Source organism: Pseudopipra pipra, chromosome 7 (genome assembly GCF_036250125.1).
Source record: "Pseudopipra pipra isolate bDixPip1 chromosome 7, bDixPip1.hap1, whole genome shotgun sequence".
Classification (NCBI taxonomy): Eukaryota; Metazoa; Chordata; class Aves; order Passeriformes; family Pipridae; genus Pseudopipra; species Pseudopipra pipra.
Genome location: NC_087555.1, coordinates 9,121,133 through 9,141,730, shown reverse-complemented (window position 1 = coordinate 9,141,730; position 20,598 = coordinate 9,121,133). Strand labels below are relative to the sequence as shown.

Here is a 20,598-nt window from a genome sequence, read left to right as displayed (position 1 = left end):
GGTGTCTCCTGGGACATGTGAGTCAGTCTCTCTCAGCTGAGTGATTCTTAAGACCACGCTCAACCTCCTGAAGAAGTATTTTCAGAAAAAAATATAAGGAACATGTTGCTCAGTCTCCAGAGAGCAAAATCTAGGGAAGGCTCTCTTCTGTGTAGTTCACTGACACACTAGGTTTGGTTTCAGAGAGGTTAAACATTGACAAAGAAGAATGACAGAGAGAGAGAGAGAGAGAACTGATACTGTTTTCCCTGTATTTTATATCCAAGCAACATATTAAGTGTTAAAATAATGGTGGATGAACAGGATATGAACCATAAAAGTGTTGCTTGCCATTCTTGTGGATTGCCTTGGAGTAAGCAGTTTGGTTCTGCAATCAAAGTACTGGTTATAATCAGAGTCAGTATTGAATTGAAAAATCCTGTCATATTTCTAGTTGTGTTACTTTTTCCTTTTTTTAACAAGATGAAAAAATTTGTCTTTTGAAGAAGGCTTTGAGGTGAAGTCAGTGGAGTGAATTTGTTTCAGCTGAGTCAGAATCACACCGTTAATATCAGTATCTGATTTTAGGAGCATTTTTTGTTTTCCATCCTCTACATAGTGTTTTATATTATGAGTCATTGGGAGAGATATTCTCAGGCTATGCACACAATATTTGAGGTAATATTGTCAATTATCACTTCTTTCTTGAACCCACGAGGTACTGCATAAAAGAGGTGTGTCGCATTCCACTTTCAAATCAGAAGATTTTTGAGCAGTGAAAAAGATGGCTCAAAAGGGTCACACTTAAAGGCATCTCAGGGGCCTTAAAAGGGCTTCACTTCTGCATCAGCATTTTTGGTGGGATGAATAAGAATAGTTGGACATCTATCTTAGGACAGCTATAATTCAGTTATAACTCCACAGCTGTTATTTCCTGTCATTCTAGGCTGCCTGAAGTATCTCACTCAAAATTAATAATGCCTACAACATTATCAGCACAGAAGAATGGGTTTAGAGCAAAAAACAGGAGTAGAAATTTGTTTTCTTCTGAAAAGAAAAAAAAAAAAGGCTATTGATGTTTTATTTGGGAAGGAAAAAATTAATCAGATCTACTTTCAAGGTAGAGTTGTTCATTACTTGTCTCATACCAGCACAGCAGCTCTGGGTTTTTTTTCTGAGTACATTAGGAAGCTGGATTATAGAAATGTAGATGTGCCGTGAAGGTCTGAGGATAATTTTGCCCTTAACTTGACGCTGCTGACCCATTCTTCAAATGGAGCCCACTGTTAAAATCTCTTATTTATGCAGTTAATGCAGTTCAACATTATTATGTGATGCTGTTGACCTGAGTGCAGCCAACGGCTGTAGCCGGGCTGAGAGAACTCGTGTAAGTATGCAGTGAGTAATGGGAAGCATGCCTTAAGCCTGTGCCTTCACAAATTCTATGAATTTTCAATGTGCTAAGTGTAGTACAATTTATTTGTTCACAGACCAAGGCAAAGCTTTGGAATGTAAAGCTGTTGATATCCTTTGTTTGAAATAAGAAAGCGCGGTCAAAACAAACAACTAACATTTTAACAGAAATGCACAGAAGAGCAGTCACATACACTGGAGTCAGAGTCACCAGGGCTTTTCCTTCTCACACTATTACATCACCCTCACCTTACAGAGGCTCTTGCTACTTCCAGTGTGTAGTACTTTGCTCCAGCAGCACGATCTGCCTTTCACACTCTAAAGGTCTTTTGCAACATTGGGTCATGCAAAGAGAAGGTGCTGCTCACCTCCCTGCCTCATTTTTTAATAGGTGAAGTGATGGTACTTTACTCCTTTGTAGAATAATAGTCTTGAATGAAAGCTTTTTTAGGAATATTCTTTCTATCTTTTCATCACTATGTTTTTTCCATTATTTCCACAACGTGGAGGGTACCTTGAAAACTCAGAATAATTTTAGGGTTCTGTCTCTCATGAAGGAATCTATTCTTAGATATCTTCTCATCTTTAGAAAGGCTTACAGGAAGAATGAACTGAACTCACACTGGAGCCAGGATTCCAGAGCAAGAACTAATAATCCTGACTTTAGCGTTAAACTCTGTTTTTCCTTGATCTATTTGTGACCTTTATTTTCCAAAGAAATCATTTGGGGTTTGTATTAGTTGCAGTAAGTGAAAACTGCATAAAGTTGGTGTTTTCAGTAGTTCTTCACAAGTGTGAAATCTCTGCGTAATTATCTCAGCATTTTTCTGAAAATATAATCTTGCCCATAAATGTTCTGTTCATTTTTCTCCACTTGTTACTGTTAGTGAAAGTGAGAAAAGAGATAAAATAGATTACTTCTTAATAAGGCCAGGACGTATGTACTATGGCAAAATATTTCTACTGCAGAGACCAAAAATTACTTACATCCAGCAGAAAAGCAGACACTTGGAGACACATTTTGAGGAACACCAAAAACAGAAGGAGGAGAGGAGTAACTAGGCTCTTGACAATTGCAGAAATTACTGCTGACAAGAGACATTAAAGTACTTTAGAGAGAAATCTGACTACAGTTCACAGAAGGTAGGGAAGAAGTGAAATAAGGAAAACCAGAGATCGAGGAGGACTGTTTGCTAATACTCACTAAAGTTCTGCCTGTATCTGCATATCTGTTTGTGCTCATTTACCTTTTATTTCCCATCATTTGCAGTACACCAGGTGATGTTCTGGTGATATAAAGCAATGTGGCTTCATATCTGCTGGGGACCTGTCTCTTAAACAGTGAAATGATTCACTAACATTAAAAATAAATGAAGATAATGTGTAACTTTTATGGCTATAACTTTTTTGTTTCTTTCTAAACGTTCATCTGAATTTACATTTCTTTCCTTTTCTTTGTTCTGTTTTAGTTCTCATTTGAGTGCCCCAGCAAGGAATAGAGAGTAATTCATGACTGTCTCTTTGTGTTGATGCTTTTGCTTTAACTCAGGTAATAAATAGAGTACAACAGACTGTAAATCACATACAAAAATCTCTAGATGAGAGCTGTGACCAGCAACAGTGTGCTCACAGCTCTCATTTAAATCTACTGACTGAGAGATGTCTAGAACAACTGCTGTTAAAAAGCAACACCTCCAGGAACAAAAGGAAATGAGTTGGTAGGCATATGCCCAGCTAACTTCAACATCATAAAAGGAATAATTATAAATCATTATTCACTCAACAGAAGGAAAGTTAAGCTTGCCATAATACCTTTCATCTGTCTGAATGTGTAATATATAATGGATTCCGTGCTGAACTCAGCCTGAGAGATACCCCAGGAAGCAGAGCAATAGCTTACAAAACAACTATGAAATCAATCTGTAACCCGAGGGGAGTTTAGGGTTTTTTTTAACCAATATAATTGCATGTTACAATAATACATACTATTCTAGAACAAGGCATAAATTCAATCCACCTAATTTTAAATACTGTTTTTACAGTTCTCCTATGCTATTTTCTAATTATTTCAGGTGAGACTATTAAAAAAAAAAAGAAAAAAAAAGAAAGAGGGACTCCTGGAAAAAGGTAAATAATTCAGTCTAGCCTAGCATGAATAACTAAGCTGTAAATGACTGTAAACTGAGAATAAAAAAGATCAGGGAGAAAAATTGTTTTCTACTTGAAGTCAGGTAATAGAAACCATAGTGGGTATTTCTGTGCTATTGTTATGCAGGCTTTACCTGGCATCAGGAATAGGATTTACTGTGGTTGAATAGAGGGGAATCCTGATGTATTGTCTTCTAAATTATTGTCACATCTGACCACAAAAGACAAAAAGGGGCAGTACAACCAGATTACAATTTCTCCAAGATTTCCTAGTCTGGAGGCTGTGTGCCTGGAGAACCCCCAGGCAGCAGGCTAAAATAGGGATTTAAGGCTGTGAAAAGTCGAAAGGATGAGAACTGCTTACAGGACTTGGAGGCTCAGATGACTGCATGCACCATTTAAAGCTTGTCTGCTAAGCACACTCCTGCTCTCCCCCTTGGTAAAAATCCCTTTTGAAATGCTTCAGTCGGGGTGGAGACCCTTCTCTTCCCAGTCCCGATGAAAAGCAGCAAAATTGCCCTGAAGAATTGTGTGATTCCTGTATATCTGTACCTGTTTCTCATAATCTTTCAAACTACCTGAAATATCTTTCATGTTTTTTTCTCAATCTTAAAAAAAGGATTCCCTTTTACTTGTGTAATGTTGGAGCCTTGCAGGTTGCTGGGTTTTTCTTGAGTTTTAAATAACTTTTTTCTCAAAGAAGTTTATTATCAATAATATGTTAAGAAATCCATACAAAACAAGTGAAGAATTCATTGGAAAAGTAGACATTTCTCTTTTGATCTATTTCTCAGCAAACCTGAGTGCCTCATGGCCCGGGTTTGGATTTCTGAGAGAAAGGACCAGACATGAAAGCAGGTCATGGTAGGTTTTCATAGTTACATTTGACCTAATCATTTGTCCCAAGAGCAACTCCCTCACTGCAGCAGAAAGAATCCTTTCTGTTCCAGACAGTCCCATCAGTTTTCAGTGAAAGTGTTTTCTTGAGTAGTACAAATTTCATAGTATATAAATAAGGGATAATGAATAAGGGATAAAACCCATGTCATTAAACAATTATACAATCCACTAAAATAATAAGAAATATCACCACTATTAAAGAATTACTGTGATAAGGCAACTGCATAAGTATTTAATATTTGCTGTTTCTCAGTGACTGGTTGTCTGGGCTTACAAGGTTTTCTGTCTTCAGAAGGGTCAAATGGAAATGAATAGTTTTCCTGCTGATGGAGTTAAGCGGAGATACATCTAAGAATCATTCAATTAATCCAGACAGTAGTTAGTAAGGGATTAACTTTTGAACAATGTAATCAAACTAAAACAAACAAACAAACAAAAAACCCCAAACCCATTACAAACGACAAAAAAAAATTTCACACAGAATTGTGAGAACCATTAAAAGTCTGAATTTGTTATCTGAGAGATAAACCTTTAGGCAAGGATAGGTCACTTACTAGAACAATTTATTTTTCATTAGCCTAAATCTGCCTGATCTGTTCATCTGCTTGTGTTCTATAAAATCTCCTGTTAATATATACAGATGCAGTATTAGCAGAGGAAATTATATTGCCTCTTTGCACTGCAGAATGGTTGGTACAACTCTCCAGAATCCTATCTGGCAATTCTGTCAGCTGTCTGGAGCAGACTCCCAGCAAAGACACTGAAAAGGTAGCACACAATACGGTTAAAATTGGACAATGTTCCTCCAAGGTAGCCAGAAACGCTTTGAAAACAAGGAACTATTTGATTTGATGAAGTATGACTGCTGAAACAGCTTAGTGAGGTTATAAAAGAACTAAAGAGGTCTCAGAGCAACTGCAGTACCTTTGACTGCCTTACAAGGTCTCTGAGTAGAGCTGGTCTGCCTGCATCTTAAGGCTCAGTTGCTGTAAACATCTGTTTGAGTGGGTGACACCAATCTGTTCTAATTTTCCTTGCCCAGGGAAGATCAGGATGGTGATGTTGTACTTTATGAGTATCCCTAACCCAACCATACAGATGTGAGTAATGAAAAAGGTGAAATTACTTTTCTTGCAAAATTAAACCAGTCCTTTTCAGGGCAAGTGTTTGCAGAGACGTTTCAGCTCTCCAAAAGTAAACTCAGCTCCCCTTCAAGCGCTGTATAAATAGCCAGGCAAATAACAGCCAGTTTCTCAATCAGTAAATCTCAAGTAAAATTATTCCTTAAGTGTCCATCCCATTCCAAAGCTTCCCGTATATTTTGAGAGTCCTGCATACAAATGATATTCAAAATTTAATGTAAAACTACTTATATTATCTACACTTAAAATTTAGGCATAGATCTAAAATTTATTCTCATCTGTAGCTGTTGTAAATTGTCATTACTCCATTTTTGTGGATGAGAATAGTCAGTTGCTACAGCTAAGGATTTGTCCATAGTACATTAAACATTGGATACTGTTCAGGTAAGAAGTTGCTATTTTTCATTTAAAAGGCATTGAATATATTCTGAAAATACACAGTTACAGGAAGTGCTAAAAGGATGCTCCATAGCTGGTGGAAATGTCTAGTATGATATGCAGACCTATTTATAGCACACATTTCTAGTGTCAGTAAGAACTGCTAAACAGAAGAGGTACTAAAGAGGTACTAAACAGAAGAGGACTAAACCAGAAATATTTTAATGGAAATTCTTGATAATTCTAATTATAGGAAACACACACATCTCTATCCTACTTGTTTAATAAATATGTGTCTTGTAATAAACCTCGAAACATTAGACTGTTTGTGAGACCAAGCAGCCACAGGTATTACAGCAAAGTCAGCACTTCACTAACATTTTTCATGAGATTTTATAACCACTGTGGCAAACAACCTAACTTTGATGCCAGTGTCACCTTCCTCACAGGCTACCTGAGCAGCTCCCCAGGACCATTTACACTCTAGAACTGGTTGCTTACTTCTCTTCTGCCCAAGCTCAAAGATAAAAAGATCTTTTCCTCTCACCTTAAGAGCACCAATGATTTTGTCAAGAGCTGTTTCTCATTGCAGGTGTTTGGTTTGCCAGGACGAGGGACCTGTTCCCTCTCAAATACCTGAAGGCTCCTGCCACCCTCTCCTCAGTGCTTGCTAATTCACCTTCTGGGTTTGCCATCACCCACAAGCTGAGGCAAGAATCCTGAGGCTTGCTTTGTAAAAATGGAGTCTCAAGAACATGAAGTCTCAGGGGGGGAAAAAAAGCAGATTTTGGTAAAAATAAGTCATAGAAGCATAGAATCATTTCAGTTGGAAAAGATCTTTAAGATCGCCAAGTCCGACTGTTAACTCAGAATTGCCAAGTTCACCACTAAACCATGTCCCTAAGTGCCACATCTACACATCCTCAAAGACCTCCAGGCATAGTGACTCCCACCACTGCCCTGGTAAGCCTGTTAAAGCGACAATCCTTTCAGTGAAGGAATTTTTCCTCATATCCAATCTAAACCTCCTCTAGCACAATTTAAGGCCATTTCCTCTCATCCTTTCACTTGGCACTTGATGGTGGTTGGTTTGTTTGGTTTTTTTGTTTGGTTTTTTTTCTTTTAATATTAAGGTCTCTGTTAATATTTAAAAAAAAAAAAGGAAAAAAAGGAGGAACATTTTCCTTTAGTATTTCTTCTTTAAGACTGAAATGTTACAGCATGCAGGAAGACTCTGAGTATGAATGATGGGATCCTAAAAGACCAAGGGCAGGAAGATTTGTATTATCTTCAAAGCAGTATTCCCTCTTAGGCAATATAAAATCAGACCTGAAAGTTGAAAGTTTAAAATTCATCCATCAGCACAGTAAGGTCCATTTTTTTTGTAGATGAAACTCCACTACAAGCATTCCTCCCACCCATAATCCTGTGGTAACATCGGGAACTGAAAAACACCAGGGGGTAAATAGGATCCTGTAAACTTTAAACTGAGAAAGATCTTTTCTCCCAAGCTTGAAGCTGTAGGTTAAAAGAATTTCCTTTTCCAAACACAAATATGAATTTTCCAGAGAGATATTGTGAACAGTTTTATTACCCATCTACTTTAATGTACCCACTGACAACCTGATTGCTCTATGCAAAGATAAGATAAAGGCTAATACTATATGGGTTAAAAAATAGAACAGATTTTGATTTTACCTCTGCACGCCAGCATAACTCCACTGATTCTCTGGACTTGTTATTGTACCGGTGTGAAATCCCATTCCTAATCTGGAAGCTGAATGAAGAAATACACTCCACTGTGAGGGGAAAGCAGGGTCATAGTGTGGGTGAAAAAAGCACTAAGTGCATGCAGTTCACAAAACAATCCCCCATGTGCTTTGCACATTAACGAATTACTTGTCGGGTCACAGAGGAGGGAATCCACCTTCTGTGGGTAAAGTAAGCATTTGTCTCTTAATTAACAGTTTCTGATATTGAGTATTTCATGTATTTGGAAAGCAGAAATGCTTTTGATGGAATTTACATATGTGCTGGTGCCACCCACTTCTCCTTAGTTTGTTCCTTCAGATGTTTTCAAAAAGCTTTAAGTTATGAATTTGAATTTCCAGATGTTTCTGCTAGTTCTAAAGGCCTATTCACCAACTTTATTAGAACTCTGCTGCAGCCTCTTTGTAGCAGAAGAGTGTAAAAAATTCATTTACACTCAATGAGTAGAATAACTAGGAATCTAGTTGGAGTTTAGATCACTGCTTGTGATGCAGGGTCAAAAGTGAAGGTGACCAGATTTTGTATTGGGTTTGCACGGTAAGATTTTGGTAGTGGAGTCTTACAGGGGTGGTCTCTGTGAGAAGCTGCTTGAAGCTTCTCCTATGTCCAGTGGAGCCAATGCCAGCCAACTCCAAGGTGGATCTGCTGCTGGACAATGGCAAGCATGTCAGCAATGGTGGCAGTGCCTCTGGGATAATGCATTTAACGTGGATCTGGGATAACTACTGCAGTGGCAGCCAGGAGAGAGGAGTGAGAACATGTGAGGGAAATGACTCTGCACACATCAGAGTTGGTGAGGAAGGAGAAGGTGCTTCAGGTGCCAGAGCTGAGGTTCCCCTGCAGCCTCACAGTGAGGCAGCTGTGTCCCTGCAGCCCATGGAGGTTCACAGTGCAGCAGGAATCCACCTGCAGCCCATGAGGGACTTCATGCTGGAGCAGGTGGATACCCATGTTGAATAGACTTTATTTAGTTATATGAAATCCCAACTACCTCTCTGTGCAGGTACCTCTTGAGCACCCCAGCATGCTAATTTGTGTTACAGCAGTAAATAATGAACTTGTAGTACTTAAACTGCCAAAAATGCTCCTGGAAAGATAATTCCCTGGGATAAAGCTGCAAGCATTTTATTTTCTCTAAATTTCCAATCTATTAACCTGTGATACATGTTGGGCTTCCTTCCATCTTACTATTCTGGAAATGAAATAGGATGGCTAGACAGTCTGCAGTTATTACAGGCAACTTTTATATCACAGTAATATGCTTTGGGGCTATATAAAGATCTCAAAAAAGATATCCCAAAGAAAACAGGAAAGTTATGAAAATGAAAGACCAAACTATGATCCTGTACAATACTGTACAATACAGAGGAGTGAGAGGTGAATTTCTAAAGTAGTGCCAGTTTGTACAAAGAGAGTACAAGTATGGAACTATTGAAGGCCTCTCTTCTGCATTACTTAAGCACCTGTCTGTTTTGAAACATGTGACTTTCTTATCCAAAAAACAAACACAAACCTGTATACAAACATATTCTTGGGTCTTTCATCATACTAAGGTCCCAATTCACAGTTTTAGATAAACACTAAGGCCTAAAAAATTTCCTTTTCCCCTTTCCATAGCACCTACCATGTCATTTTTGAACACTTGCCAAACCATATGCCCTTGTGTTGTGCAGCATAATTTAAGACGGAATATAAGGGGAACAGACTTGACTTAAACTGTGTCTGAAGGACTGATCCAGATTTGATTGATGCCATATCTTTTAAAGTCTTATAATCTGCTGTGCAGAATTTTGTAGGTGCTCATCTGCCTTCAGAGTTAGATTTTGCACCATGTCATTTTAGAGCTATAGCCTATTGATTTATTCATGGGAGGAAGCTATCAAATATTAACTATTTCAAGGAAAAAAACTAACTTTGCACAAGACAAGCATTTGGAACACCAAGCTTGATGAGTGAACACTTAACTACATGCTCCTTAATCTTGGTTGAGCAGTGCACCATATTTGTGTAATGGAAAAAAATCTGGAATACTTTAGCAGGCTGCCAATGATTTCTGTGCTTTATGAACTGTACCACAGGTAATATGTACAATCTGAAATGTTTGTGAAGCCTTAAGATTTAGGCTACCCAGATCTTGTGGTACTAAAAGTGAAATGTGGTCAAGGCGGGACTATTCCTTTTGCCTTCAGACAGTAAGAATTCAGTCAGATACAGTCTGCTTAAAATAAAAGAAAAACTACTGGGGCATAATAAGCAGACTTGCATTTTTTTTTTCACTTTTTCTTCATTCCTCTAATATTCCATACATATTTTAAGGTGCTTGTCACTTCCAACATCACAGAAAGTTATTATGCAGATACTTGGTCTGCCCCCAAAAGGAATTCACCATTTCAAGAAAGCCATTAAATTATGCACCATATTAGCCTATGACCATCTATTCTTATCTCTGTCACAGTCGCTGCCTATCTTCTTTCTGCTCCCATTTTACTGCTTTCTTCCCCCCACTGCTTAGTTTTGTCCTAGTTAAAATTCAATAGAAAGACCTCTGGGAGAAGGATCAGGGCATCCATTGATACTATTCTGTGGTCTGTGAGAATGGCAGTGAAAGTAAGTTTGAATAAGAATGGTACTACTGATGAATTTGTACATCTGTAATCTGTTCCTGTTTAATGTTTCACTTAATGATTGGAGATGGAAAAAATATTTTCTCTCTAAAACTCTTTGGAACACGTAGAAGAAAACCATGTTTGATCTTAAGTTTTCTAAGTTCATCCAGCAGGTTTTCAGATGGAAGACATTTGTATCCTAAAAGATATGATAGATCCAAAAAAACCACTACTTATTTTACTTCTATAATTCATTTTTTCTGATCCGACTCTGAATGTGAGACTTATGTATGTGCTTGGTAGGTTTCTTCTAATCATACCACCAACTCAGAAACTCCACTTTGGACCTGAAATATTTTTTGTCAAATATTTTATTGATCCTGTCATTTTAGTAATCAGCAAGGAGATAATCCTTCCATTTCCACACCCCACCCCCATCCCCCCCCCCAAAAAAAAAAAGGATTCCTGGAAACTTTTCACACAGGTCGACTGGTGAAAGTAGTTATATATTCCAGAAGAAACATGGTGGTGTTCATAATGGTGTATCTTACACATATTTAACCTAGTTCCTCTTCAAGAGGGGGATGATATAAAGGAATATATTTAATAGAATCTTTTCAATTTGTCTAAATATTTTAAAATGGCAGGTAATGTACTTGAGTGATTCCCAGGAACTTTAGTTTTTTGATTAGCTAGAAATACATCAGGAATGCGGTCTCTCTGAACTTGGATGCTTCCGTTCTCCATGATCAATTGGGAAACGTGGAGAGACTGCAGAGGCTTTTGCATTTTGGTGAGGATATGTGAGAGATGTATGCAGACATCTTTGTAATTTTTTTGACAGGGACAGGTCCAAGTCACATTAGGGGAGCATTTTGGAGCTTATTTGGAGCTTTTTAAAATTAAGAGGCTTATTATTTTCAAATGATTTGAAATTCAGTTTTTGTCACCTTTCCAGGAAAAATAAAGTTCCTGTACATTTCAAACTGTGAACTACACAACAGTGTGTGACAGAGTGTCCTTTATCACGCAGGAGCTCTTTATCCATCTTTTTTTGTCCAATTATCTATCTTTAGGGGCACAACTGACTCTGATCTATGACAGGGGAACCACAATGGTGTGTTTATCAGTGACTAATACTCTCCTTTATAGCTAACCTGAAGAATTAAGAAATAAAATAGGCAAGCCTGGCATAGCCCAACCACAGAGCATTTGTATAACAATGTCTGAGAGGTCAGGTGGTCTGAGAAGCCCTGTGGTCAGGCAAGCTTTGTGGACAACTTCTACTCTCCAGATACTGTTTGGATGCTGCTTGCAGAGCTATCTGCTTAGATAAATTTTGTTATTAATACTGGGAGGTAGTGAGAGCCCTCAAGTGTCTGGATATGGTGCATTTCACGGGATCAGACCCAAGAGCAGGAAATTTTCTTTGGAGCTCTTTAATTTTAAAATAGAGCCGTATTTCTCTAATCTTTAAGACCCTACCAGGAACTGTACTATGTATTCATTGTGTTTAGATTCAAAAATCTGGTTTCTATTAGTGAGTATATGAACTTTAACTTAATGGAACATAATATATTAGCAGGAAGGGGAATGTAGTTTATACAGTAAACAAATGCCTGTGGGACTGTGAAGAGGTGAATTGTTAAAATGGCTCCAACATGTAACAGATGCATAAATATCTCACAAAAGCCTGTGATGCAAAGTTAATGCTGACAGTGTATAGTGCAGTAAGGTAATAGTACCTTTATTGTAGACATCTGCAGCTGAAGGATCCTCTTGGGATCACCATTTGCTTGCCCAGGGACTTTGTTGACATGTTAGATGTCAGCATGCACAAGTTTTATGGACTGAAACAGAAGGGTGCTTCCTGATCTAAGTTTTATAGGCAAAGTCTTTGGTTACTGATGTAGCATTTGATATTAGAGTTGGAGAGGGTAGGGAGGCATTTTGTCAGGTCATAGCTGGAGACTGAATTTGTCCATGTTTGCTGAGGAAGAGTACTCTGGTGCACAGTACTCCTGACATCATACAAAGTGTCCAATGTTAGCTTAAAATCATCATGTACTAATCAGACTTCAGGAAATATTCTTAAGCAGTCACTAAATTACAAAGAAATTCCAACAGTGTTGTATTCTGTATCAAATATCATTGAAAGCAGCATCATTAATGACACAGTAATGAATACCACATGAATTAATAATAATCGGCTACTTTTTGAAGTCTCACTGGCTTCCAGCTGTCTCTTAAATCACTTCAAATAATTAATTGCTTAATGCTCTTCACCTTTGACAGACAGAAATAAATTGCAGATTAAAAATACCTGCGTTGGCAGTGGGCCAAGCCAAGTTGTCTGGCTGTTTGCTGCTAATCGGGAGGGATGGTGCATTTTGCCCTGCTGAGCCTGCCTTGCCCAGGTAGTAATGCACAGATTAAAGGAGGCTGGCACTGTGCTACTCATTTTACCCAAAAATTAATCCAGACCCACAGAGTTTTTTGCAGCTGTTTCTCCTCGACAGAGCTGAATCAGTACCTCTGAAGCCTCCAGTTCTCTCTTTCTAGCACTGCTGCAGGACGGTCAGTGGCCATAACTTTCCCCTTTAGCTTGCTGGTGTCAGTATGTGCCAAGAGTGTCAGAGGTCTTTTTTAGGGTCACTTTTCTGTTGAGAACTGCCCTGACATCACCTTAGTCAATAAGTGACCATCCAGTTGCAAGGAATTCCAATCCCATCGACTTGGAATAAATATGAATGACAGCCTCATGTAAATTCAAACATCTGAATTTAACACTGTTTTTTTTCCTGGAAACTGTCTGCCCCTGAGGATTTTAATATTTTTATTCTTTTTCTTTATAGATACTAAGGAACTCAGTTGCTTGGAGACCTGCATCTTTTTATCTGTGCTCAAAGCAGGTAAGGTCAATTATTCAAATAAAGTTGTAGTGACCAGAGAATGCATGGAAAGCACCTAAATTTTTAATCAGTTTGAAAATAGGGAAGTCAGTCATGATTCTTTCTTCTCAAATAACTTAAAGTTTCAGATCATACAGTCTTGCCATATCAAAAAGTATGGAAAAAATGTCTTAGAAAGCTTGTGGCAGGAATTCTCCCCTGTTGTGTATTCTGCTTTATTCCGAAAGTGGCAACCTCATTACAGTGCTTGGTGAAAGAGTATTGCATTTGTAAATGCTGATTATAGCCATGTATACTGTACTGTCTGGGCAATGTATAAGGTTCATAGCTTAATTTATTCTTTTCTGGTAATATTTTTAAACTTTATTTTATGGCTTTATGATAAAGTGTCCAAGAGAGATAAGCCATGGGTGCTCTGTGATTCAAAGGGAAGGGAAGCCCAAATGCCTACTTTTTAACCTCTGATAAATGCAGCTCACAGCATTCTACTGCTAATGCAGAATTTAATCCTAGTTCTGCGTTTTCACTTCCTCAACCTGTTAAATATGATACAGAATGGCAACTCCTACTTTATTCTAAATGCATTTTAAATGCACGTTTTCAAGCTCTAAAGTTACTGCAGCAGTTCTTCGCATAAAATGACATTATCCTGTGTACACAGAGAAAAATGGAGGGCAACAGGAATTTGTTGTGATAGAGAGTGTAAGCTGCTAGACTTTCAGATATTTAAAATGCTGGGAAAAATACCGCAGCTGAATAAAAAAAAAAAAATGTTTCTTCTGCACATTTTTGTGCCAGTAATCACCAGAAATTCCTTGCAGAAAATTCCTCAGGCAAAATTGTTCCTTGCAGGTATGATTATGCTAGACAGGAGCCGCGGGGGCTAATTCCCAGCCTGGAGAGCCTGTACTCTCCTGGGGTCAGGCCCGTGGCAGTAGCAGCTCCAGCTCTAGCACTGCCAGGCTGTACCTGCCTGAAGGATTTCTGCCCTCTCTGATGTTGGAGGGTGTGTAAGCCCAGCTGCTTTGCGGGGAGACAAACCAAGTCAGGCGTTGATGGCAAAGAAATTGTTGGTAGTAAAAGGCAGTGGTGGAGGAGCAAAGGGGTTATGACACAGGTGACATTGGCAGTGCCTGGGAACCCGTTGCTGCCTGCCTGTTCAGCCCCATTCCAGAGCTGCAGGCTTAGGGGAGCTGTGGGCACAGGGAAGTAGAGCCCATGGTAAATCCTGCAGAGAATGATGGTGAGAAAAGATTTGGCTGGAAGGGAAAGTAAAAGAGAAGGGAGATGTGGTCTAGAAAAACACAATGAAGCAAAAATAGGAAACAAAAGCCAAGGGGGGGGGGGAGGGAAGGGAGGGCAAGCAAACTAAAAGCAAAGCAAAAACAGCATAAGGTATAAGCTCCGATGGGTTTTGCTCTGGTATTACAAAACAAAAATTCCACTGGGAAAGGAGGGCAAGCACTAGGTTGAGATAAGAGACACGATTTCTCTGTGCCTGAAAGCATATTGTTGAGATGAATTTTCTTTATGCGTTCATACACTTTACCTAAGTGCAACAAGAATTGTTGGGGGTTTGTTGGCTATGAAATGTATTTATGATTTTCTACTCCCAACTAAATGTTCAATTTTGTTCAAAAATTGTTTTCTTTATTTACCTAGGGCATGTACTTATACTGCTAGAGCTAAATGTCACTCTGATCTGCTAGAAATACTTTTTTCTAGCCCAATGCCTTTAAAATTCAGTGTGTTATGCTTTATTTAAAAATAATGGGAAATAGAGCTCTATTTCACAATGAGTAAGTGTATTAATTATGAGACAAATCACAATAGGTACTGTTTGCTGCTCAATTTCCTTTGAATTTCAATGAATAATAATTTTCTTTAAAAATAGAGGACATTTTTAATACATCCAACGATGATGAAGTAGATTAATTACAGGTAATATATTTTTATTGAAATCTGAATGACTACACTTTTCATTGGTCTCAGAAGTGTGCTACACTCATTGGAGTTATATACATAATATATATCAACTAATTATATATTTGTTCCATTCCTAATTAAAAAAAATCAATTTAGTCAGAATTTCATCAAAGCCAATTTTCCTGAAGTCACAGAGGTAAAGCTCCTCTTGACCTAAATGGGAGCTGTATTCATTCTGCATTTTAAGGCAGGAACAGCCTGTTTACCTTAAGACTTCTGCAAAACAGAATATACAGCACTAGAAAATGTATGCTAGTTTAAAAGGCAGGTGGGAAGCGGGGAAGAGGAAAACAATTTTAACCCAGGGCAACACCAACGCAGGCAAAATTTGGCTTCTTGTGGTACACTGCCTTAGAGGCTTTGTCCCAGATGAGCTGGCAGGCATCAGGCTGCTGTTGGCCCCAAAGTTAAAAACCAGACCCGCTTCAGAGCAATCCTTTCCCTCATCAGTACAGAGAAACTGTGAAGTTCTGTGGCACTTTGTTCCCCTGATTCAATAAAAGTCATAGTGATTCAATAAAAGTCATATAAGCATCTTTAACCTCCTTATGGGGGAGGCACCAAGCAGCCTCTTGCCCCTCTGTCACAAACAAGAACTGTAGAAATGCTGAAAACTGCCTTTGCCTGGCTGTCACTTACACTCATTAATGGCTATAGGAAGGAGCACCTAGTTCACCATCTGGAGCTCGATGTAAGTTGCCTCCTGAATTAAAACAGAGATGAAGTTATTTCTGTGCCCTGTGAAAGGCAATAGGAATTACAGCCCCAAAGATGTCTAAATAAATATTGTTACCCCAGCCCTGGCAGCAGCCTGATCTGGTCCTGGGGTGAGATCTCACTTCTTGGCAACCTTTCACTTGCAGAAAGGCTGTACTGTGATGTTCCACATCCATGGCCAGGAAAAAAATCAGAGGCTGTCATTTTAAGTTCAAATTTTGCTTTGCGTAAGCCTCAGCAGTGTTCACTTAAACTTAGCTGTTTAAGCACTTATACCTGCTAGTAAATTCCTTTGCTGCAATATTAATGGAAAGGGAGCACAAAGAGTACAATCAATCTAAATTAATTTCAAAATTCAAATAAATGCATGGGTTGTTTTTCTCCAGAATTCACCATTTCTAATTAGGATGCAATATGACATGTCCTGTTTTCACATTTCATACGCTGCATATTTCAAGTAGCAAATCTAGACTCTTGAGATGATGGCTGGCAACTTGAGAGAAAGAAAAACATAAACAACTTGGAGAAAAAAATTGAATACAATAAAAATAATCTTGAAAATATTCCAAGGCTAAGTCAATTCAGAAATATGTTCAAAATATGGAGTGTGAGCGTTGGTTTTCCATAATACAGATGGAATCAATGCAAGCAGAATATTGATTACAGATTAAGCTCACCTTATCAATAAAGTTGAACTTTTGCAATCATCTTTTGAGGGATCCATCATGCAACTCCTATCAATCCTGAAAAAATTCTTTCCATCTTTAGGAAGATTCCATTTTTTGCTTTAATAAAGAGTTTCTCAACAACTCAGTTCCTAAAGAAACAGCTACTATGTTTCTTTCCACTTCTTCATACATGACAATAATCTTTGTTTTAGAAATTAATATCAGTTTCTTAAGCACTATTGAAAAAAAAAATACCTAATAAATAATAGCATTACACTGAATATAAAATTTAAAGGGCACAATGAACTCTGCAAGAAAATATTAAATTATGTATCAAAATATAAATGCTCTAAGAAGAGCAAAACAAGCGTCTTCTGTCAAGAATACGCAGTGCACATTCCAAAACACATAACTGTAATTGGAATAAAAACAGTGGAACTAATGTAGTGTTCAGATCTTATTCTGTTCCTACAATTAACTGATTGATCTAACACACATTTAAATAATAACGCACATTTAAATAATATTCCACTTGGCAGCAAACAGCTGCCAGCAGAAGCAACATCACCAAACAATGGGTCTGTGGTTATTTAAAATGAACACCAGGCTGTTTTGGTCTTAGGTGGGTCATAAGAGTTAGAACAGAGCAGAAGTCTTTCAGATGGGTGGAGAGCCAGGTGAGGCCACCTCATCCTTGCCTTAGCTGTGGCTACTTCTGAAGGTGCCCTACAGGTGTTTCAGGAATGAGTTGTGCTGACAACTACCTGAGGCCTAGATTCAGCTCCAAAGCTTATTTGACATATAATCAAAACACACAAATGGAAAAGCTGAACAAATAAAAAAACCTCCAAGGTCTTTTCCCTTACGCATGGAGAAACATATCAGCTTGCCTTTAATAGTTCAAGGTCAAACTCAATCTGTGTCCCAAACAGGCATGAAAAATTGTAGCATTCAAATAACACCTAAACTCCAGTTGTGACTCCACAAGTGATATTTTTTTAGTCCTGTAATCTGAAAGTACAGAAATTGTTTGTGTTTCATTCTTACCAAATGTAATAGCAGCGTAGAGCTTGATCATTAGCACCTAATTTAAGAAGGCATCAGGAGCTTCAGTAATAAGAAGTGTGTTATCAAGGTTAACTGCTCATTTCATTAGCTTGTTCTCGAAGTTGTACAATTCTTATTCAATTGAATACTGCTTTTGTCAAGCTAGTTTATTGAAAGTTTAACAAATTAACAGAGGAATTACACTTTTTTCCCTGAAGAGAAAGGAAAAACAAAAGGTTGGAAAACAATTAAGAATGGAGAAATTAATAACAAACTGCAATAGTGAAGTACTACAGAGATTTCACTTTGCACTGGAAGGATCAGTTCCTGAAAACTGTCCTGGAGAATAAGATCCTTTGAGAAGACAAACATGCATTATTGAGTTGTGTGGACTGGGAAATCACAAGAGATTTCTCTCTTTGATACTGAATTTGAAAGGACTTTTGAGTCTTGGTTTGCCGTTATCTCAGGGGCAACAAAGAAGTGTTTTATTTGGCATCAAAAGGGGTTTCCACTAAGTCCAGCCTTTCTAGAAATGTTTCTCTATTTGAGAATCTCTTTCCCTTTTAGACTTCCCTGGCTTTAAAAAAATTCACCTTTAAATCTCATCTGGTAATGGTATATGCTATTAACATGACAAAAGCAAACTTCATTTATTATAAAATTATGCTTCACTGTGATTATTTAGAAATACAATATGCCTATAAGTGCATTTAAATTACAGTAAGCAAAACAGCACTTTATGAAGAGTCGGGTAGTGTTGGGTTTGCGGTGATTTTTCTTTTTAATGGACTGTACCACCCACTAAAAGATTTCTGGTTTCTTGGATGATTCATTAATGCTTCCTTCATTTTCCAATTTCTATGGGACCATCTGGCCCATCTTTGTAGAAAGGCATTTAGCTGTAAATATATTTTACAGTCTTTCTCAATTTAAAAGTAGTTGCCCAGCTGCTTCACAGAAACTGTCAGCAATTGGTAAACTCCTCAGAATTGCCAGTCTTCATTAGTAATCCAATCAGGATGTAGTTTAAAATACTGCAAATCAGATTATGCTCCATTGGACAGGAATTGGAGTGACATGATGTGCTGGGTTATCTTATTTTGCATCTGTGATTGCCTTCAATCCAGGAGATGCATGCACTTTCTTTTGAGGGGAAGGCACTTAGACTGGGATGGGCTGTCCCTATGCATGTATGTGGTCCTGTGTGCATTCCCCTAAAAAGAGCACTGCTCAGGTTTTATCTGCCCCTTCAAGTCCAAGTCAATGTCAGGCACTGACAACATGAGTTATATGCAGTATTGGCCATGCTTTTGAGTTCCTGCTTTATGTGGTTTAGATTAATTAGAACTGTAAATTTGTGTCTTCTGATTTGAGTGGATTTTAGATAAGTCCTGTTCTCTCTTCCTATTATCTTCTGTACTATCAAACTCATATTTCTTTAACAGCTGGCAGTGCTTGCTGGTAATAAGATAAAAATGTGGAGGTAAGGCAATAAGGCCGGCACTGGGCTGCATTAAACAATTACTTTAGTGCATAATTTCTGTCATTGGGAGACTCTCTGGTGCAATATGCAAGAGGGAATATTTATAAGAACAGTTTAATTAAAATAAATTTCTACACATGAAGAATCTTACATGTTACAGACCAAGCTGTACAAAGACTTGGATGGAACAGAATTCTATATTTATTTATAAGGCATCTCTACTACTCAGCTAAATATGTGCACAGAAAAACTGCCATTTTACACTGTACTGTGCATTTTGGACTATTACTTCCAGTAGTATTAGATTTTCTAACGGGATAACTCATGTAGGTCAGTGAGGGAGTAGAGTTTATCTCATTCAGACAGATGGTGTTTCCTAGGACATTTCACTGTGTTGCATTTAAAAGTAACTCTGAACTTTTTGTTTTATACAAGTAGTCCGAGTTACTAATTGCTATAATAAAATAAAACAGGGCACCTGATACCTGCTACTCATACTCTAGATATGTTATCATTCGTTAAAGGCTGAAAAGTCTGTTTGTTGTTATCAGCTGGATGCAATCAGAGTTGCATGATAACAGCTTTTATCAATTGTACTTTATACGCTTTTAATTAGATGAGCCTTCAGGAACAGCTTTGAAGTTATGAAGGGGACATGAAAACTTTATGTGAGAAATTCTGCGAGACATTAATATGCTACTTCTAGTTGAACAGAAGATTTTCTAGGTGTGAGATATAAGGGGAAATGTTAACAGAATAATGTGATGGCAGAGAAGTACGTCTAGTCCTTATTTTCACTAGAAATTTAGAAATAGGTAATAGTGAGAAGATAAATTCTGAGAGACAGGTCTGCACAGAGTAGATAAAAGAAGATAAATTTCTAGACAATTGTGCCTTTGGGATCTGTTCAGTTAACAGGACAGAGGGAGTGGAGACAAGTTCTATCAGGAGGTTGAAATTCTTAAAATCACATTTCACTAGTTTTGTCAAATCTGTAATTGAATAGTAATAAAAAATATTAAAACTAGATGACTTAGTGCTATGAAAAGTTTAAAGTTTAGTGAATAGCTGGTATTCTTAGAAAATACTGTGAGAACATGGCTACTTTCTGACACAAAAGAAAATCATCTTACAGTTCATTGTGTAATGCATTCACATCCTCCAAGCAATATCTTTGGTTAGCCTTAGGGAGAAAATTAGGGAGTGCTAAAAGTGACAAGTATCTACTTTCACATGTTTGGTAGGGGTAATTTTTGTTAATTAAATCCATTGTTTATGGAGTCATTGGCACTCAGCTAGCAGGAAGTTTAAAGATAACTACTTTTCTCATAGGCAGTTTCATGAAATTACTTGAGTGTGTTTGGTTACTTTAATAAATTCAGAGAGCTCTGCTGATTCTGAATTTCGTGTATCTTTTCATTTTTGTCTACTGTCAATGTGGTCTGT

At 37.8% G+C, this 20,598-nt stretch overlaps 1 long non-coding RNA gene across 1 annotated transcript in view; it reads left to right on the top strand.

The window, feature by feature from the left end:
• The window catches only part of LOC135417603 (uncharacterized), a 300,927-nt gene that overhangs the window by 223,419 nt on the left and 56,910 nt on the right, over positions 1-20,598 (top strand). The window contains exon 3 of the long non-coding RNA XR_010432131.1: positions 13,192-13,248. This is a non-coding gene — a long non-coding RNA (uncharacterized LOC135417603). The remainder of the gene's footprint in view (positions 1-13,191; positions 13,249-20,598) is intronic.